The sequence below is a fragment of the Dasypus novemcinctus genome, chromosome 6 (genome assembly GCF_030445035.2).
Source record: "Dasypus novemcinctus isolate mDasNov1 chromosome 6, mDasNov1.1.hap2, whole genome shotgun sequence".
NCBI lineage: Eukaryota > Metazoa > Chordata > Mammalia > Cingulata > Dasypodidae > Dasypus > Dasypus novemcinctus.
The window spans coordinates 68,378,270-68,384,269 of record NC_080678.1 but is presented as its reverse complement, the minus strand read 5'-3'; the positions used below and the strand labels follow the sequence as shown (position 1 = coordinate 68,384,269).

The 6,000-nt window shown below is 48.0% G+C and overlaps 1 protein-coding gene across 1 annotated transcript in view; it reads left to right on the top strand.

The window, feature by feature from the left end:
* Nucleotides 1–1,644: 1,644 nt before the first annotated feature.
* SLC16A9 (solute carrier family 16 member 9) overlaps nt 1,645–6,000 on the top strand; it is a 66,273-nt gene continuing 61,917 nt past the window's right edge. Inside the window, exon 1 of the mRNA XM_004476331.5 lies at nt 1,645–1,758. The gene's annotated coding sequence lies outside the window, so the exon portion shown is untranslated. The remainder of the gene's footprint in view (nt 1,759–6,000) is intronic.

Below are 6,000 nucleotides of genomic sequence, written 5' to 3'. Positions count from 1 at the left end.
TAAATGCACCACCATAAAGTAAACCAGCTATTAATAAAAAGACAAGGTGAGAAACCCCTGGAGCATATATACCATCTCCTCTTCAGAAATAAGTTTTTGACGGTGTTGGCAACATCACGTCTCCATCTTTCTTTACAGAAACCATCCTTGGTACCACCTCCCTCTCTTACTATTAATTTTTCCCCCCTATTCTCTCTCCCTTTTAGGACACAACAAAATGATGTTGTCCAGTAATGGCCACTCTTTCCCCAAAACCTAAGAGTCAGTGAACTGGAGGAGGAGGAGTGGTATAGGGGGAAAAGGATGAACCGGCACCATGTCTGCACTGTGAGCAACCCCCACCGGGGAAGCCAGGTCCTGAGGACTTTTTGACCTCTCATCTCATGTCAACTCCATGATACAGGCAAGACTCTCAGAATCTCATTCTCATTTTCTAGCTCCTTAAGGAAACTGAGGCTCAGGGAGATTGGGCAGCTTAATCTGCACTTCTGAAAGTTTCCTTTTGCAAGGTATACGGTCTTTTTCTAGGTCAGAACTAAGGACATGCAGGGTATAGAAACTACTCATTCTGGTCGGTGGATGGTCCTGGTCCCCTTTGAGAAGCCAGTTGAAGGTAATGATGCCCCTTCCCAGAAAAATGTACATACGCAGGAACCCAGGATGTGCATACCGCTGTCCGAGGTTTCTACACCCAGCGAGCCACTGGTACGTATGGGCAGTCCCTAGGCCCTCTCGGCTCCCATCCCCACACCTTTCACCTGCGGGACAGACTGACGGTCCTTAAATACGTCCTCTCCCCCTCAGTACGCGGTGTGCACTGCGGGGGCGCCCTCCTTTCCCGCGGAGCTGTCACAGAGGGCTGCACTTGGCACCCTCCCTCCTCACTACCCAGGAGCACCGGCTCCACGAAGTTCGGGTGCAAATTTCTCCGGGTTCACTGCCATCCTCTTACTCAGCTCCGACCGGCGGCTTCGCGGTCCACGACGAACCCAGGGATAGGGGAGAACGGAGAGGACTCAGGCACATCTCTAGACCCCAGCTCCCCGCCCCCCACCTCCCCTAAGGATCCCGGTCCTTTGGCCGACCCCGCGGAGGAGCGCGGTGGGCTGCGGCGCTCAGCGGCGTCTGCGGGCGCGTGTGCGCGCGCGGAGGGGCGTCTGGTCGCCGTGGCCAGCTCTCCCGCGGCCTTGGTGGCTCCCGGCCGAGCCGCCGCACGGGCAGCGTCCTCTCTCCGCGTCGCCTGGCCTGGCCCAGCCCGGCCGGGAGCCGCCAGAGCCGGCGCAGCGCCCCTACCGCCCGCTTTTCCGCCTCCATCTCCTCCGCAGCCTCCTCCTCCTCCCCCCAGCCACCCGCGCAGTCACAACCGGTTCAGACTGGCTGGGGTGCCCCGCAAAGAAGACAGAAAGGGGGGAGGGGGAAGCCAAGGAAATAACTTCCCGGGAAAGAGGAGGAGGAAGAGAAGGTGGAGCCCAGAGAGGGGGGCTGGCTGCTTCCCTCCATGTGGCCGCCGCCGCCTGGGGGCTCGGCGGGGGCAGAGGGCGGCTGCTCCCCTGGCAGCGCGTAGCGGGACGATTGCCCAATACTCCGGTCGGGGCCGGGGTTGGGGCCCGGGATAAATAGCCGCCCCGCGGGCCCGGCGGGCCGGGAGCTGCAGGGGGAGAGCGGCGGCCGCGGTCCCCACCGCACCACCCGCCCGGCCAGCCCGGGCCACCCTGCCCGGTGCTGCGCCCCGGAGCCCCCGCGCAGAAGGGCACCCAGGTAAAAGGGCTGGAGCTCCACAGGGAGGGTCCTAGGGTCGGCGGCTTTCCCTGCTGTTCAGCCTCCCGGAGCTGAGAAGTAACTCCTCCGATTCTGGCCAGGAGGTGGAGGAGCAGGCAGCAGCGGAGAAGCTGTCACCCGCCGCGGAGCAGCTCAGAACTGGTTCTTGTTTGGGGTGTGTGCCAGGTGGTGGTGGTGGCACCCCGCGGCGCACCCCTTTATATCCCCTCTTAGTGGGGTGCTTCCCCGCGGTGACCAAGTTTTCCTGGGTGTCGGAGGGCGGCATTTTGCATGGAGTTTGAAAAGAAAGAGGGAAAGGGTCTTGGGGGAGCACGGTGTCCCCGGATAGGGTTTAGAGCTGAGCTATGCTCCGACACTCCTGAGAGAGCTGTGGGAGCGGGGAGGGAGGGTGCCACCCAAGTGGGCCCTAGTTTTCCGGAGAGCCCCAAGGCCTCCACTTCCCTGGCCTGGAGCAAGTGCTTGCAGGTGCTTTCCCAGAAGGATCTAAGATGGGGTGCCAGGAGCGGGTCTGAGGCTGTGATGAAATCTGGCGCTCTGGCCGGTTGGATTCTGCGCCGGCGTGCCAGGTTCAGCACCACCCGGGCAGCCCTGGGCGCAATCAGGAGCCCAGCTTTGGTGCCGGCCGCCGGGGTGCCTGGACACCCAGTGGGAAATGCTGGGACTTTCTTGGTGCTTAAAGCTCCATCTTTGGTTTGCCCGAGGTAACCTATTCTGGGTTCAGCAGTGCCAAGAGACTTTGGAGAGCACTGATAACCATTTAAAAACTTGGTTGTCAAAAGCAAATCAATGTTTTGCCTTGTTCTTGAGATGTCAGGTCTACCAGCACACACTGTCCCGGGAATTTAGGCAGAATTTACAGTAAATATGGTAAATTATTTGATGGAGCCAAAATTTCGTTTTTGGTCAGTTTTCCAGGACACATTAGTTTGGATGTGTTTATTTTTACCTCAAATTACCCGGATAGTAGTCCAGCCTGCGGGTGGATTCCACCCGGCCCCCTTTTCCCAGAGTAGGATTTTCATTCGTTCTGTTAAATTCTGTCAATTTGATATGTCCTAACACAGTTTTTAAAATTTGGGTCGGCCTCAGCTCTGAATTTTGCCTGGTACAGGCTGAGGAAGAAACTAGTTAAGATTCTGAAGTGATTTCAGCTTATTTTAAATAATATGTGCATGCAGATAACAGGTTTAGTAATCACATCATTGCCAAAAACACACACTCTTTGTTTTGTTTTAGGCCCGGGAAAGTAAAATTAGATAAGAAAATAGTTTAACCTGCAATTTTGCAATCACACACTTTTAACACCAGTGACCTCCAAAGAATGTCCTTCTGGGTTTTTCCCCTTTTGTGTGGGTGAAGGTGGAGTAGCAGGGACTCTCAATATGTATAGAATGAATATGGGGAGAGGCAAAGAGCCTGGGAGGTAGGTCAGGAGACTAGAACTCTTTTCTTCCTTTGGGCTTTGAAAAAGTTGTGATGATGGTGTGGTTTAGTTGGCATCTGAATCTTTATCAGGGTGGGTCATGTATGTTTAGGGTGGACTTGGTATATTTAGAGTGGGTTAACACTCTTGGATAACAATAAGACAGAAGTAATCAGACTTTTAAGCTTTACACACTCTCTCTAATGTTAAATCGTCATTTTGAAGTCTTTTTTTAAATTTTAGTGGCAAGAAAGGGTTTGAACTGAATTCATAAAATGCAATTGGGTATGGAAGGTCTATGGGAAGATGCAAAGGAAACAATATCTTGCTTGTATAACTAGAGCTTTCCAAGAATGTCTTTAATTTTAATAAAAGACAGCAAAAAAAAAAAAATATTTTGAGGTAAGTGACCTTTTCCTTGAGAGGTTCTTTGTAGATACCAAAGTATTCCCTGTAGGTAATGAAATTGAACTATACCTTAAAAGAACACATGGCTCCCACCTTCACACAGGTTAGTCTGGTGGGAAAGAGAAGTATGTATTTTATAAGTTTCTTAGGGCTGCTGTAACAAAATAACACCGGCTAGATGGTTTAAAACAAGAGAAATTTATTGTCTCCCAGTTCTGGAAGCTAGAAATCCAAAATTAAGGGGTCGGAAGGGTCCTGCTCTCTCTCATGTCTGTAGGGAAGAATCAGTCCCATGCCTCTCCTTTGGCTTCTGTGGTGGCTGGCAGTTGTGGGCAATCCTTGTCTTGTGGATGCATCTCTGCCTCTGTCTCCACATGGCCTTTCTTCTTATCTCCATCTTCATATGGTATTCTCCCTTGTGTCTTTGTCCGTGTCTTCTCTCCCCTTTTAATAAGGGCACTAGTCATTTAGGATGAGGACCCACCCTCATCCTACTAGCATGTTTAAAAATCCTATTTCCAAGTAAGGTCACACCCATGAGACTTAGGACTGGAACATGTCTTTTGGGAGATGCAATTCAACCAATAACAGCATGCTTATAATATCTACAATGTAAGATGGCATATATTGAGTCATCATGGCAGCAACATCAATGGCATGCTACTGAATGGCAGAGAAAAGGAGAGGTTCATTCAAGGTTAAGAATTGAGAAAAGTTTTGTGGTAGGTGTAGCATTTTAGCTGAGACTTGGAGAAGGAAGGCATGCTGGAACAGGGAAATAACACAAGTTTAGGCAGAGATATGGCAGATTGCTGTGTTCAAGGGAAGCTGAGCAATTTGGAGTGGCTGGAGCTTGAAATTTAAGATAAGTAAGGCTGGGAGATGGAATGATGGAATGTTCTGGAGAACATAGGAAACCATGCTGTGGTGGTTTGAAGCTGTATGTACCCCAGAAAAAAAAATGTTTTCTTAAACTTAATCCATTCTTATGGGTTAAAGTGTGACTAATTCACTCAGGGTGGGTTATAATCCTCTTATCTGGGGTCCTTTATAAATGGAATGAAGAGAAAGAGAGTTTAAGAGAGCGTGAGCTCATCATGGAAGCAAGAAGCTGAACTCAGTGAAACCCAGAAGAGAATGGAGAGACCAGCAGACACTACCAAGTGGCTTGCCAAGTGGCAGAGGAGCCTAGGTTCTCCTGCACCCAGTCTTCGGGAGGAAAGCATTACCTTGCGTTGCCTTGATTTGGACATTTCCTCAGATTCTAACCATAAGCAAATACATTCCCATCGTTTAAGCTGAATCCATTTCATGATTTTGCTTTGCGCACCCTAGGAAACGAAAACACATGCTAAGAAATCAAAATGTGATTGGGCGTTATTATATTTATACTAACAGTATTAACCCCCTGTTGTTTGTGCCAAGTCCAGTTTTGTGAGCTTCTCCCTAAAATAAGTAATTGAATACAATTTTGATGATTTTTGCTCTCCATCAGTGTTACTGAAAAAGAGTAATGTGTTCTAAATAGTCTTAAATGTTTTATTTAAACCCAACAGTCTCTCTACACCCGGACCCTGAAAATCTGCAACCTAAGGGCTTAACAATTCTTAGCTTGATTAAAACTTAGGATAGGAAAATGACTCCACTTTCCTGGGCCAATATAAAGAGTAAAGCCACTTTCTATTCTCCTTTTCAATGGTCAATAATAATAAATAGTAATAATAATAATGTTTATTAAACATTGTATGTGAAGGAAGCCACATATATTATTTTATCTAGAGAGGCATTACTTTTATCTTAGACTAAGAATTTTATCAAGATTCCTCTAAGTAAATGGTGGGATTGGGATTTGAACCTAAGCAGTCTGTCTCTAGAGCCTTCCTGTCCTTTGAACTGTTGCACTATCACAGCACCAAGGCACAATACCTGTTCACTATTACTAATAGTAGTGAAAAATTAGGCCTGGTATCTATAGGAGCAGTGTTTCTCTCTTTTTTTTTTTTTTCCTTTCTTTGAATACTCATTCCCTTCATTTTGGCTAATTTTACTTTGGGACACGTTTCAATATTTTTTTACATATTAATTTTATTATATGCTTTTTTTACTCTTGTGAACACACCCAAAAGAAACTCTTAAGCTCTTTTGAGAAGAGACAGGCTATGGGATGAGAAAAACCTTAGCAAATATGAGGTACAAAATAAGAAGACTGGACTTGCTAGATTCTCTGGAAGATTGTCAGTTGTCAGAATGCTTTTCATTATTCTCAATAGCCCCCTCTCCCCCAAATGTACCAGATCTTGTATTTCAGCATCCCATATGATTCCATGTGTCCTAGTTTTTCATTCTGAAGATGATACAGCAAATGTACTAGTTTGTATATAACAGACGAA